Genomic DNA, 15896 nt, shown 5'->3' on the forward strand with positions numbered 1-15896 from the left:
TGTGTCTCACCACCCTAACAGACCTCTTTTCACTGTAGATTCCCGTTCATACTCGGGGTTTAAATGACGGTCAGACACAAAATACTTTAAAAAAAAAAAATCCACTGTATTCCTGTTACATAAGTCAGTGCATAGGTTTACTATTGAGTAAATTAGCCTCGTAAATTGTGTATGTGAAACAAACATTCACGTCCATTTCGCTTTATTTGCAACTCAATCGCCCTTTTCTCGGCAAAGCTTCAGAATGTCAATTAGTCTGACTTTTTTGTAATCATTAAATCACGCTGCGCACTGCTGTCGACCACTTTACGAGGCACCGGAATTTCCATAGCTAGATAACAGGTTACAGTCAAGTTAACAGCAATACATTTGCACTTTTTGAATTTTGTCATGATAGATTCAACACATGTTCAGTACTAACTTTACTATATGGCTGAATTAGCAATGAGTCAATGCATGCTGAATCACTAACGTGACTAAAGTATCAAACCAGGACACACAAGAGTTGAACGGATTCTCATCCTTATCTGTTTTTGACCCACTCACCCTGCTCTGAAATAATTACTACATTAGTAGTTTTTAAAATAAAAAAGCAAATGTTTTGCAGCATATATATTTTAGGCCTAGTATGTTTCAACCATTTTCTAGACACCTCTGTCTTATTTTATCGTGGCTTGAACATAATCTAATTCAAATAAACATAAATTACAACAAATGTTTAATAATTTTCTCATCCCATGTCATCCAAGATGTTCATGTCTTTCTTTCTTTCTTTCTTTCTTTCTTTCTTTCTTCAGTTGCAAAGAAATTAGCCTTTTTCACAAAAATCGGAAATTACGTCAGCGCAGGGTAAAGTTAGTTCCACTATAGGTCTGCGCCTTAGGCCTTATATTAGTATGCCCTTGTCTCAAATAAGGCTTCTTACCTTTTCTGTTTTGTCTGTTTTTCAAGCTGTTGTTATATAATCAACAAAGAAACAACATTTTACTATTTATATGGCCACTCAGACCGCTGACTCGTCAAAATAACATGCTCACTCAAACATAGCGCTGGATAGTTTCTGTTCTCCATCTCCGGTACATTTGAGCTTACTATCTCAATTTACTCGGTCATTTCCCACGAATCACTACATCATAGTAAATTATGACAGCATTTATATCCAGATGCACATTTTTCTAAGAATAAATTGAACAATTCTGAGTCCAGTTGATGCATCAACTCAATACAACAACGTGATCCTGATCCAATAATAAAGCCATTAATCGGTGTCATCTCTTGTTTAATATGTATTATAATATTATGTATATTCCAGGGCACATTAGGCCTATACAACATACATTTACACTATCATGATGAGCAAGAAGAAAATATATTACTTTAATAATAATAATAATAATCGCGAAATAAATTCATGTGAAGAGTCATAATGCACAGCCAGCACCAAACTGACAGAACAGCAAAACTAAAAAATGTACTGAATAATAAGTGCCAACATTCAGAATGAAATAAACATAGTATGTGTGATCACCCGAAGCTGACATAAAAAGTTTTTGAAGAATTGTTTGCTCTATTTTGTAAAAATAGACTTTGATTCCCGAACTTACTCTTGTTAAGTACAGCCGCTGCTGTCATTGGAAAAACTTTTACCCTGCAAGTGCAAGCGCCAAACCGGAAGCCAGAAACACGGAAGTGTGAAAAAGGCTAATTAAGTTCTAAGGCCATGTCCACACTAAAGGTGCGGTCACACTGCACTTTTCGTTCCATTGACTTCCATTCATACGCATGCGAATGCTTTAGACCGGAAACGCAAGCCCATGCGAAATATTTTCGCATTTCCCTGCGTCTGAAAGTTCAAACTTGGTGAACTCTGACCAACAGGAGATCGATACGTCACAGCATGACCTCTAGCTGAATGAAAAAAACCTTAAATTTAAACATTTAAAACTGCAACACTGGGGTAAAGTGTAGTAGATTGTGTGTTTTTACATTTAAAATGTATTATTAGTGTCATGTGCTGAATTTAACTTTGAAGACGCAGCCGAGCATGACGTCATATCACGACCGTTGCAGCAGCATCCGAAGGAATTTCGCATGCTCAAAGTCTAGTGTGACCGCGCCTTAATACGTTTTCGTTTGAAAACGCATCTTTTTCTCTCCGTTTTGGCGTTCCGTCCACACTGAGACGGCGTTTTTGTCAAGGAAAACGGAGCTTTTTGAAAACGCTCTCCAAAGTGAATAAATTTGAAAACGTACTCGGTTACTAACGTAACCTTGGTTCTCTCTAGAGAGGGAACGAGTACTGCGTAAGAAGTATCTTACGCTAGGGGAAAATCCTTTTCTGCGAGATATTGAAGCCAAAAATTATCCTTAATTTTGAAATAATGTAAAGCGCGTTGCAGCAGCATACAGACATAGGCGAAACAGCTTGCGCGCCTATTGGCTGCTCTGCGGCAACTGCAGCAGCCTATTAGAGCGAGGCCTGACGCGACGCCAGATCCAATGGGGGCATTTCGCGCCCTTTGCGTCGCTTCGCGCCCTTTTCGTAGCTTCCCGCCTAAAAGGACGTGGTCTAGACCTATAAATATCGCTCATAGGCAGCTATTATCTGGTTTTTCATCATCAAAGCAACCAGAGCGTGCGCATGCACGGCAAGATACGCAGTACTCGTTCCCTCTCTAGAGAGAACCGAGGTTACGTTAGTAACCGAGTACGTTCTCTTACGAGAGGGAACGAGTACTGCGTAAGAAGTATCTTACGCTAGGGGACCCAGTGTAAAACGCCGTGCATGCTGAGATCTGACACCAAAGACCCAAGGGCGAAAGCCCGGGGTTCATACAGTTCATAATCACCTATAGAACTCACAGGGAGTCCGGGGAAGAGGGAGGGGCAACGCCGCACTCTTCCACATAGTGCAGCGTCACTCAGACGCTAAGAAAACGTACATACAGGGCGGGGTTACGGCCTGAGCTGACGTAAGAATAAGGGTCTTCACACAGTTTGCTCAGACACATCTTGTGCTATCACTTTCACTGTCGACCCTAGAGCTGTGCTCAGTAGACGCAGCATTCCGAGCTGATAACATCAGGTCAGACAACACTGAACATCTAGACTGACAGCAATCTGGCCTGTAAGGCGGGAACCTCCAGGTTGTAAAACCTTATAAATGTAGACGGAGAGGCCCAGCCCGCCGCCGTACAAATATCTTGCAAGGCAATCCCACTCGACCACGCCCACGATGAGGCCACGCCCCTCGTGGAATGTGCTCTGACACCTAGCGGGCACTGCATGCCCTTGGAAGCATATGCCAACGCAATAGCATCAACTATCCATCTGGATAAGCTCTGTTTCGACGCGGCCAGTCCCTTGGGACGCCCGTAAAACGAAACAAAAAGCTGCTCTGTCTGTCTAAAAGCAGACGAGCGAGACACGTAAGCTCGTAATGCCCTGACTGGGCATAGGAGGCTCGCGTCCGTTTCCTCATCATTGACCGGTAGGGCTGACAGCGCGATGACCTGTGCCCTAAACGGTGTGTTGAGTGATTTTGGAACGTAACCATGTTTGTGTTTGAGTATGACTTTAGAGTCATTAGGTCCAAATTCCATGCACGTCGCGCTCACAGAGAGTGCGTGCAAATCCCCTATGCGCTTCACTGAAGCGAGAGCCAGCAGAAACACGGTCTTAAGAGACAGGTATTTCAAATCAATAGTCTGCAGAGGCTCGAATGGTCCACCTTTCATGGCCTCTAGTACCACAGAAAGGTCCCATACGGGGACTGTGGGAGGTCTGGGGGGATTTAGTCTTCCAGCTCCCTTCAGGAAGCGAATAACTAAATCGTTCCTTCCTATTGACTGACCTAGCGTTGTGCTCGAGAACGCTGTTATGGCCGCCACATAGACTTTGAGCGTGGACGGGGTTCTGCCCTTGTCCAGCAGCTCTTGTAGAAAGGAAAGCACCTCCATCACACCACAGTTAGTGGGTGACGAGCCGCGAGCTGCGCACCAGCCCGAAAACACTGACCATTTTGAGGAATAGAGCCGTCTCGTAGACGGGGCTCTAGCCTGCGTGATCGTGTTTAATAGTCCTTTAGGGAGTTCATCATATATTCGCTGGTGGCCCAGACATGAAGGGACCACAGCTCTGGGTGAGGATGCCAAATCGAGCCGCTGGCCTGAGAGAGAAGGACTCTCCTCACTGGTATCGGCCACGGGACAGTGCTCGTCAGCTGCATCAGCGTTGGGAACCAGGGCTGGTTTTCCCAAAACGGCGTTATCAGCAGTATTGAACATCCTTTTTCCCTGACCCTCTCTATCACCTGAGGTAGGAGAGAGACGGGGGGAAAAGCATAGAGATGACGGCGGGGCCATTCGTGGGCCAGCGCGTCTCTGCTTTTTGAGTAAAATTCCAGACAGTGAGCGTTGTTCGGAGACGCAAACAGGTCTACTTCCGCTCTGCCGAATTTCTTCCACAGTAGTTGTACTGTCTGTGGGTGTAGAGACCATTCGCCTGCTGGAACATTGTTCCTGGACAGTCTGTCTGGCCCTATGTTTAGAAGCCCCGGCACATGCGCTGCTTTCAGCGAGCGCAGGTTGCGCTGAGCCCATACCAGGAGGCGTTCTGCAAGTCTGTATAGGTTTTTGGACCTGAGACCGCCCTGGCGATTTATATAGGAAACCACTGACATGTTGTCCGAGCGGACTAATACATGGTTTCCTTTTATTTGGGGACAGAAGCGCATCAGCGCGTTCTGTACTGCCAACATTTCGAGGCAGTTGATATGCATGAGCTTTTCCCGTTCTGACCACTGGCCAAAAGACGGTCTGCCCTCGAGCAGAGCCCCCCATCCCGAGGTGGACGCGTCCGTAGACACCACTTTTATTCTCGAGGAAGTCCCCAGGCTTACACCTAACTGGTACCAGTCGATTGCTCTCCACGGATTCAGGGCTGTGACACATTACTGATTGACCGTGATACAAAGCCGACCGGGCGCCCACGCTTGACGCGGGACGCGCGCTTTCAGCCAGAACTGCAGTGGGCGCATACATAGCAGACCCAGCTGCAGAACTGATGACGCTGAGGCCATGAGACCCAGCATTTTCTGAAATTTTTTGAGCGGGACAGACGCGCCGCAGCGGAACGAGCCCGCTGTGCGCTGAATGTCTGCTGCGCGCTGTGGTGACAGCCGCGCTATCATTGACAGCGAGTCCAATTCTGTGCCCAGGAAGGAAGTTTTCTGACTGGGGGACAGTGAGCTCTTCGCCCAATTGACTCTGAGACCCAAATTCTCGAGGTGATCGAGTAACATGGTCGTATGCTGTACAAGCACTGAGCGAGACTGCGCTAGAATCAGCCAATCGTCCAAATAGTTCAGTATGCGCACGCCTTTCAGTCTGAGAGGAACGAGCGCTGAGTCCATGCACTTCGTAATGTACGGGGTGCCTGGGACAAACCGAACGGCAGGACTGTGTACTGATATGCCTGGCCCTCGAAGGCGAGTCTCAAAAATCGCCTGTGACGTGACGCTATCTGTATTTGAAAATACGCGTCTTTCAGATCCACTGACACGAACCAGTCTCCTTGGCGAACTTGCCCGAGGATTTTTCTGGTCGTGAGCATCCTGAACCGACGCTTCACCAACGCTTTGTTCAGTTGCCTTAGATCTAATATGGGTCTGTGACCCCCGTCTTTTTTCGGTACCAGGAAATATCTGCTGTACAGCCCCCCTTCGCTTTGAGCTTGAGAAAGGGGCTCTATGACCCCTTTGCTCAATAGTTTCGCCACTTCGGCTCGAAGCAGGTGTGCTGCTTCTGTCTGCATTGTGGTCTCGACGCGCGCTGTATAGCGGCGCGGGCGTCGGTGAAACTGTAGCGAATAGCCTCCTTTTATAATGTCCAGCACCCATTTCGAGACCCCTGGAAGCTTTTCCAATGCGTTTGCATGAATAGCTAGAGGCTGAATACGAAGCGCGCTCCGTTCTTTCATTAACGGAGTGGTTTCGGTATGCTGTGGCACCAGAGACGTGCTCGTGACATTCGGGGCGTGGGGCACGCTGATAGCGGGAACTATTATGTCTGTGTGTGTATGTGGTTGTGTGGCAACAGGCACATTTAACACACTGCAAACACCGTTCGCCTGCATACACGTTAGTTTCGTTTGTACAGAAACCTTTTGACGTGCATAATGTGATGTCTGTGGGCACTGTTAAGTGGACACGTTTACCACATGTGAAGCGCAATCGATCTGAGCCGATTTTATGTTCGCAGGGTCTGTATGACAGGTTGTGCTTGTGTGTAGAAATGAGCACTGGAGGAGTGGGCATTTTTGACTACACGTGAAACACCATCGGCCGTGGCCGGGACTCCAGAAAATACACTCTATTGGGGGTTTATCTGGGTAGCCGTGAAAACAACCTTTGTGTGCAGGCAAGCGGGCGACAGAACCGGCTTGTTGGCTGCAGCAAACACTGGAACAGTCACATTTAACACACTCCAAACATCGTTCGCTTGCATGGAGCGAATGCACGCTGATTTCATGCAAAAAGTGCTCGTGATATTTGAGGCATGGGGCACGCTGATAGCGGGAACTATTATGTCTGTGTGTGGATGTGGCTGTGGGGCAGCGGGCACATTTAACACACTCCAAACAACGTTCGCCTGCGTAGAGCGAATGCACTTTTGGTTTCGTTTTCACAGAAACCGTTTGACGTGCATAATGTGGTGTCTGTGGCCACTGTGAAGCGGGCATATTTACCACGTGTGAAGCGCAATCGATCTGAGTCGATTTTATGTGCGCTGTGCTTGTGTGTAGAGATGAGCACTGCTAGTGGGCATTCTTACACGTGAAACACCATCGGCCGTGGCCGGTTGTGAAGCGCAATCGATCTGTGTCGATTTTATGTGCGCTGTGCTTGTGTGTAGAGATGAGCACTGCTAGTGGGCATTCTTACACGTGAAACACCATCGGCCGTGGCCGGTTGTGAAGCGCAATCGATCTGTGTCGATTTTATGTGCGCTGTGCTTGTGTGTAACGTTAGAGATGAGCACTGGTTAGTGGGCATTCTTACGACACATGAAACACCATCGGCCGTGGCCGGGACACCAGACAATACACTTTATTGGGGGTTTATCTGTGTAGCCGTGGGAACGACTTTTGTGTGCAGGCAAACGGGCGACGGAGCCGGTTTGTTGGCTGCAGAAAACACTGGAACAGTCACATTTCCTGGAACTGGACAAGCGAATAACTTTGGTGGGGGTCCGGCAACAGCGGGACTCGTACACCGTCGTTTTCCCAGTTGTGCTAGGACGATTTCGGAGGCTCAGGTTTCAACTCAATCCTGGGCCGCGGGCCGCGTCTGGCGGGGCGGCGGCCAGACGAGAAAAACGTCAGAAAGCGTTAACCACGGGTGCCTCTCAGCAACGGTGAGAGACCATGTTACGCAGCGCTGACGCGGCTAGGCGGCGGCGAAAGCGCGGCGAAGCAGGTTTGACGTCTGACGGCAAGCTTTAGAGGGGAGGGCCGACTTAGCACGCCGTCCAGCGGAGGGCAGACATAAGTGGGCTGCTATCGCCTCTTCTGAGCAGCATGCGCGTTCCCGCTTTGGCGGGAAACGGAAATCAGAATCAGTAACCTCTTCCTCCTTCATGGCCCCCCTCGTCAGCGGCGTCGATGGAAGCGGTGGCAGACAGCGGCCGCTTTACGTCCGGAACAGAGGCTGACGAGGTCGATGAAGCAGGCGGGCGAACCGGCGAGCTTTGTCGGCTGGGGGGAGTGTCCGGGGCCCGCTGGGCACGGCGCTTTTTACGGCGCTACACCGCGGCGGGCGGGGGAGCAGTCTCAGTGAAGAAGGCAAGGCAAGTCCTCAGAGTCACCATTGGCATCTGCACGAGCCGTATGAAGGCATCTTTAAAAAGACGCTTTGCTCTTTTTAGAGAAACAGTGTGTATCGCAGCGGCGACACACACTGTAGATTATAAAGGATATAGGCGCCGGAAAGCGCAGCAGGAAGGCACGGAAGGCGGCGTGGCCAGCAGCTTCGGTGGCTCGTCCCGCTGAGATGCTTGCAGTCAAACGCGGCTTCTTATCCGGCTCCAGCGATGCGTGTGCTTCGCTTGAAGGATGAAAAATCAGATAATAGCTGCCTATGAGCGATATTTATAGGTCTAGACCACGCCCTTTTAGGCGGGAAGCTACGAAAAGGGCGCGAAGCGACGCAAAGGGCGCGAAATGCCCCCATTGGATCTGGCGTCGCGTCAGGCCTCGCTCTAATAGGCTGCTGCAGTTGCCGCAGAGCAGCCAATAGGCGCGCAAGCTGTTTCGCCTATGTCTGTATGCTGCTGCAACGCGCTTTACATTATTTCAAAATTAAGGATAATTTTTGGCTTCAATATCTCGCAGAAAAGGATTTTCCCCTAGCGTAAGATACTTCTTACGCAGTACTCGTTCCCTCTCGTAAGAGAACGCCGTTTTCGCGTTGTAGTGTGGACTGTGAAAACGGAGGCTTTTGAAAACGATGACGCATATTGTACCAATAGATATCTGTTTACACCGGTAATTGTGCCTGTGCTATTCACTGCCACACTGCTGCTAGAGAAATTTACCTTATACATTCTTCAAATTACAGTCCTAAAATGATGACAGAAAATTTACTTACAGTTGCTGTCCTGCAAAACATGACGAAAACTGCTTTTCAGATAAAATATGAATGAGCGCGATATAGACGCGTCAGTGGATGACGAGATATTTCCGTTTAGTTAATTATCCCGCCAGAAGAATTGTGTGAAAACTTACTACGCCTGTATAATTTTGGAGGCTTGACGCATGCGCAGTAAGGCGAAATTCGATGTTTTCCTACGTTTCAGTGTGGATGAGAAACTTTTGGAAAACGCTTGGAAACGCTAGTGTGGACGGAGAGCGTTTTAAAACGAAAACTCCGTTTTCAAATGTATCCGGATTAATGTAGACGTAGCCTAAGGAAAACATTCTAGGATTTTCCTCCATATAGTGGACGTCAGTGGTGCTCAACGGACTTAAGGTTAAAAATAGAGTTTCAGTGCAGCTTCAAAGGGCTCTACACGATCCCCGCATAGGAATAAGGGTCTTATCTAGTGTAATGATCAGTGATTTTCTATAAAACATTTACAATTGATCAACTTTTTAACCTGAAATGCTCGTTCTACATTGCTGCAGAAGTACCAACCCAGTGTTTACAAAGTGAATCTACAAAGATAGTCAGATACTCTTTACAAAAATAAGGAAAAACAGCGATGTTGGACAATTTTGAAGTTGGAGGAGAAAATGAGAAGGGAGTTTTTTGACATACCCTAACTGTATTGAACCGGAGTTCACAGTGCGCATCACAGGGCTAGACGAGACGAGCATTTGTGGTTAAAAACTGTATAAATATTATTTTTTTAAGAAAAGGACAGATTGTTTCGCTAGGTAAGACCCTTATGCCTCGACTGGGATTGTTTAGAGCCATTTGAAGCTGCACTGAAACTGCATTTTCAACTTTCAATCCATTGAGCACCATTGGAGAAAAATCCTGGAATGTTTTCCTCAACAAATTACTTCCTTGCGACTGAAGAAAGAAATACATGAATATCTTGGATGACAATGGGCTGAGTAAATTATCAGGACATTTTTATTCTGGAATTTAACAACTGAACACTACTGATGTAGTGATTGAACCCCAGGTATTTATTTGTGAGTTTGACCCAATTGCTTGCCACTGAACATAAAAGTATTCTATTATTACAGATAAAAAAAACATCCGATGCAGATTTCTGGACGGCCATTGCCAATCTGCTTATGTGGATTCCATTTACAATGGGTATGTAATCCACACTTGCATCCTAAAACAAGAAAATGGAGTTAGTACAATTTTGTTTTAAGAAATGAATACTTTTATTAAGAAAGGATGCATTGAACTGATCAAAAGTGACAGTAAAAACCTTTGTAATGTTACAAAAAATTCTGTTTTTAAATAAATGCTGTTCACTTGAACTGTCTATTCATTAAAGAATACTTAAAAATTGTTAAATGTTTTTACATGAAAGTGATTCACATGCTATTCTTGCTTTTGCAAGTATGCTGTACACTAGTATTTCATCTTCTTTTCTTAGGAGAGCTCCGTGGACTATCTGCTTATAGAAAATGCAATGGTTGAGGAGTCCATCCAGCTGCTGGAGGATGTTAATGATGAGAGGGAGGAGGATGAGGGGTCTGATGAAGATTGTGAGTTTTAATTTCAATTGAGTCAAAATTACACAGGCAGAGCTCTGATATACAGCATTGAATTTACATAAACATGATGAGATTTTGCCAGAATGATTTGCTCTGGAACAAATAATACATTAATTATCTAACACCGTCCTTATAAAATTATTTTTGTTTGCTTCTAAGTGGATCTATAGATGTTCTCTAGTTAAATGTATTTATTTAATGTTATTTATGACATATTAATACATTTAAAAGCAAAAAATAACAACAATATATTATAAAATATACCATAAAAATAGTTTATTGAGGAGTTACTTCACAAAGCATGAATCTTTCAGTAGACAGTTGATAAAAGGAACCCGCTTTTCATGTTTTTTATCACATGCTAAAATGTGCTTAACATGTTAACAACATGGTAAAACACGATAACAATGTGCTAAAACAGGATAGAAATATGCTAACAATGTGTCAAATGTAAAAATATGCAACGCTCAGCTAGTTAACATATAGTTAAAATATAAAACCTAAGAACATGTTAACAATGCCTAGGAATCCCAGCGTTAGACTCATTTGTGACCCTGGAGCACAAAACCAGTCTTAAGTCGCTTGGGTATGTTTGTAGCAATAGCCAAAAATACATTGCATGGGTCAAAATTATTGATTTTTCTTTTATGCCAAAAATCATTAGGAAATTAAGTAAAGATCATGTTCCATGAAGATTTTTTTGTAAAATTCCTACTGTAAATATATCAAAATGTAATTTGCATTGTTAAGAACTTAATTTGGACAACTTTAAAGGTGATTTTCTCAGTATTTTGATTTGTTTGCACCCTCAGATTCCTCATTTTCAAATAGATGTATCTCGGCCAAATATTGTCCTATCCTAACAAACCATATATCAATAGAAAGCTTATTTATTGAGCTTTCATGTGATGTATACATCTCAGTTTTGTAAAATTTAACCTTATGACTGGTTTTGTGGTCCAGGGTCACATTTGGGCTTCTTAGCAGTTTGATGAGGTCTAATGAGGTTTGAAGTAGCCTAAAATGGTCTGACTGAGTTTGTATTGGCCTGTTTGACTTTTCCAAGTAAAACCTTTAAACTTAAAACTTTTAAAAGTAATTTTAAACCAAGCCAACATTATCAAACTTTAGTCATCTACTGTGTTTTAGCCTATTGTCCACGTGTTGATCTGCACTGCCATCTAGTGGACATTCTACAAAGTCATTGTAAACGCTAGACAAAATAGGTAACTTAAAGGTAGAATCTATTTAAGACACATAATGTAACTGTTTATTATTAATAAAATGGGTCTATGGTCATTTACTAACATCTGTTTTGTATCCCTGCACATGAGCATGTAACCTTCACATGAACTGCTTGAGTTTTGAAAGCTGTCGCAACCCCGTCTCTGTGGCGCAATCGGTTAGCGCGTTCGGCTGTTAACCGAAAGGTTGGTGGTTCGAGCCCACCCAGGGACGATGACAGCTTTTGGATTTCAATCAGTAGGATTGCTGGATCTGTAGCATAAAATACCCAAGTGTAGTTGTCTATTTTACTGTAAGGTATTTTAATGCAAATGCTTTATGTTTTCTTAGGGTGAATTGAGGTAAAGTGGGCCGTTTAAGCTCGACTGCACTGTGCTAAAAGGGTTTACTCTTTCAGAGCATAACAATGGTTCTTACAGTTTTTTTACAGACGCTAGGACACATTTCTCAATACTTAGGTCACTTTTGCAAAAATCTTCACACAGTGAGCACAACAGAAGTCTATGTGGACTAAACTGAGGATCAATTATCATTGTTTTGGCACAAAATGCATTCAATGACCACATCTCTCAAATTTCATGAATTCTTTTCTCACTCAGACACAACAAATGCCAAACATCTTTGTACGTACAGGACATTTTGCACGTGCTTACATACTGTTTTCAAAACTGTTAAACTTATGTTCAAAACAATAACATAATGCAAGACTGAATAAGACAGCAAAATTCAACAGCAATATTTTATTGAAACATATTTCAAATCTAAAAATGCAGTAGATTAGCATTACTATTGTATCTGTATCAGTGGATGGTGTGTATACAAATTCTTGTATTTTGGAATTACTTAGTGCAAAAAAATAATTAAATAAATAAACGACATAAAATATTGACGAACTCTGCATCATGTCTGATTCATTCCAGTAACATATATTGCAGTTATAAACAATGTATATTGCAATTATAAACAGAGATGTGTCCTTGTTTTACACAAGAAAACACTGTGTAATGCTACATGTTGTTAGTGTTTTTTAGCTCATTGTTTTGTGGGTGACAAAGTGTGTTTGTCGGCTGTCAACCTTTGCTAGTGTTCTGGAAGAATGAGTTTATTTGAGACCTGAATAAAGTGTTTTGGTAGTTGTAGTGCATTTTGAATGTGAAATGAACTGCTTTGCCAAGCTGAAAGTCGGTTAGGAGAATTGTGTGAAGAGTTTTGCAAAAGTGACCAAAGTATTGCGAAATGTGTCCTAGCGTCTGTAAAAAAAACTGTAATTAAAAGGACACGATTTCTCTAAATGATAAAATAGGAGAATAGTGAATAAGATTTTTTATTTGTAACATAAGGTTGCTTACTAAATGTAAACAAATGTTACTGTGGCAGTTCCTGTTTCATTCAATGCTACCATCAACAGGAAATAAAATGCAAAGAATTAAATTGTAAAAAAAAAAAAAAAAAAAAAAAAAAAGGGCTGAATGTGTTTGATAAAGTGGGCCAGTGGGATTCAGGTAAAGTGGGCCAACCTATAACCTTCAGTAATTACACCCAAATTCATTAAATAAAATGACATGTATTGGTTATTTTATAGTTGACATGTATAATTAACTTTTTTAGAAAACGGGAATGAGACTGCAGTCAGGAAATTCAAGTCAGATGGAGGAAAGGAAAGAAAGATGTAGAATATAAAGATTAAAAATATGGACAATTAAAAAATGTTTAAAGTGTTTAGAGTGCACAGACAGAAGAACATTTGTATATATAGTTACCATTTTAAATGTTCTTATTATTTCTTAGCCTATTTGTTGTTGCTTGTGTTATAGTAACATCTGTCTCTTCTTCTTCTTCTTTTTTTTTTAACCAGTATTGTGATTTCTAAATATTCTGATATTCAGGTTTCATCAAATTAAATGTTTAATTCAATACAATATGTTTCAGTTGTAATTTAACACATTAATTGAGATGTGGATTTACATGCAATTTATTTTACTCATAACCTGTAGGTTATATATATTTTTTGGAGTTTGTTGCTGGTCATATGTGTTAATAAATCATGTGTTTTTAATTACAATGCAGAATATTTTTATGAATAATCATTGGCCCACTTTACCGGAAAAGACATTTGCCTGGAGTACATGACATTAAAAAGTTTATTGGTATATATCTTGCAAATAGCACTTTATATGAACTGTATTTAATTTGAAAAATTATAGCTAGACCTTAAAATGAACAAAAGTAATATAGAAAAGAAAAGAAAAAATACAGGATGTAAATTACGTTTTACAAAGTGTCCCACTTTACCTGAGTTCACCCTAAATAAGCCATATATTGATTACAGTGTTAATAAATACATTTTAATATTTAGTATACATCATAACGCAATGCAGCAAGACTTTTATACTTTATTTCCACACGACTGTCCATATACGATGCGAGAGCGCCCTCTAGAGGCGGAATCGCTGACGCCCCGTGCGGTTCATTTTTGACACGGAAGCGGATTTGTTTCACTTTAAAGTTTCACTTTAACTTAAGAATAAATAATCAGTCAATCAGTAAAATAAAATAAACAAATAAATTGTTATTTTGCTGCATCCATCTTAGTGAGTATCACTCAAGCAGAGTTGTTTATTAGCTGTTGATACTCTTGAAATCTACCTTTTTTTAAATACAATCTACTGAAAACTACCTGAAATGAATCACATTAGTTTAATTTATTAATCCTTGTTCGCAAAATAATAAAAATCCAAAATAAGAAGTAAAATACAGTCACCAACATGTACATTTGCCTTTAAAAAAAAAAAAAATGATATATTTGAAAGTACAAGAATAAATTCGTTTCTATGAGATGTATATTTATTAAAAGCACTTCCCATAAGAAAAAATGCTGTTAATAAATAGAATAATTATTATCAATTTCCAGCATGTACAGGCGTGAGCTTTCAATGAATTTGTCATTTTTAATGAAAAAATAAAAGGCTGATTTCGTCCCTGGGTGGGCTCGAACCACCAACCTTTCGGTTAACAGCCGAACGCGCTAACCGATTGCGCCACAGAGACGATGATGACGCGGTGCCTAATGGTACAGCATTTAAGCCACTAGATGGCAGTGGTATGCCGCATAAAGACATTCATCTCTGAGTTGGTTCACACCGCTAGGTGGCAGTGGTATAATAAAGCATAAAGACATTCGTCCCTGGGTGGGCTCGAACCACCAACCTTTCGGTTAACAGCCGAACGCGCTAACCGATTGCGCCACAGAGACGGGGATGCGCACCATCATGACGTCATAGCTTTTTATGCTTTACCTTGAAGCTTAAGTACCAAAGATATTGTTAAAACTTATTTTATTTTATTTTTTTCTGTATGGATATATGTTTAATACATGAAGAAGTGCAAAACATTGCGCCCAACGTGGGGCTCGAACCCACGACCCTGAGATTAAGAGTCTCATGCTCTACCGACTGAGCTAGCCGGGCTTGCGACACGCCGCTTGAAATACAGGTACAAGAACCCAGAGAGCTGCACAACTTCGCCAACAAATCACGCAGCGTAACATATAAAATAGCTTAGATCTACATTTCTACGAATTACATTTAGCCACTGCTATGGCTTATTATTTATGTTTACTTTAAATTACTTGTTTGTGATGCTTCCTTCGACTCAAAGTAAAGTTACATGCGACCCACATATACTGAGAGAACTGACCTTAAATAGGCGCTTAAAAGAAAGTTATCGGTCCTAACAGTGAAAAAGAACCTAATAAAATGAAATCTCTTTTTAGTCCACTTGTTATAGTTCACCGCAGTTTACTGCAGCGTGAGACTGCTGCTAAAACGATATGTTCTGTTTAAACATGTTCAGAAAATTACAGTAAAAACATTCACCTCGCGTCCGTACTTATCAAATGTCGTGCAAAATAGTTGTCAAAAAACTATATTTAACACTATATTTTGTGTTAAAACAACAATAAACTACCACATAGTATTAAAATGATGAATAACACTGTCTTTTTGCAAGTGCAGAAGATACAAAATTGTGAAAAATGTATTTACATTTTAAGAACATGTTTAAAATGCATATGAACTGATTTGATGGCTATAGGCCTATTAAGAACGGAGATACACAAACATGGTCGGCCTTTAGAATAACATGAGCTACTAATCGACTCCGCCTTTACAGTTGATTTAGTACATAAAGAGTAGTTCCCACAATAAACAGTGCTACTAGATTTATTTACCTTCCGCTCCAACAGTCAAATCCTGTATGCAGACCTCTCAGCCAAAGCTGTCATAACAACATGGCGAAATTTAGCAAATAATCCAGAACGTGGTCGTGTTATGGAGGGCGGGTTTCTATTCACCTGTTATTGCAGCATTGAGCAAAGTAGCCAATCACAGACATAGCTGCTCATTTCTTAAACG

General features: G+C 42.1%; 4 non-coding genes across 4 annotated transcripts; 1 reads left to right on the forward strand and 3 right to left on the reverse strand.

The window, feature by feature from the left end:
* Positions 1-11623: 11623 nt before the first annotated feature.
* trnan-guu (transfer RNA asparagine (anticodon GUU)) lies at positions 11624-11697 on the forward strand. The gene has a single exon. It is a non-coding gene; the product is annotated as a tRNA-Asn (tRNA).
* A 2761-nt stretch (positions 11698-14458) lies between these two features.
* Positions 14459-14532, reverse strand: trnan-guu (transfer RNA asparagine (anticodon GUU)). The gene has a single exon. It is a non-coding gene; the product is annotated as a tRNA-Asn (tRNA).
* Positions 14533-14663: 131 nt separating this feature from the next.
* On the reverse strand, positions 14664-14737 carry trnan-guu (transfer RNA asparagine (anticodon GUU)). Its single transcript has one exon. It is a non-coding gene; the product is annotated as a tRNA-Asn (tRNA).
* A 141-nt stretch (positions 14738-14878) lies between these two features.
* On the reverse strand, positions 14879-14951 carry trnak-cuu (transfer RNA lysine (anticodon CUU)). The gene has a single exon. It is a non-coding gene; the product is annotated as a tRNA-Lys (tRNA).
* Positions 14952-15896: the final 945 nt, after the last annotated feature.

Source organism: Garra rufa, chromosome 3, assembly GCF_049309525.1.
Source record: "Garra rufa chromosome 3, GarRuf1.0, whole genome shotgun sequence".
Taxonomy (NCBI): Eukaryota; Metazoa; Chordata; class Actinopteri; order Cypriniformes; family Cyprinidae; genus Garra; species Garra rufa.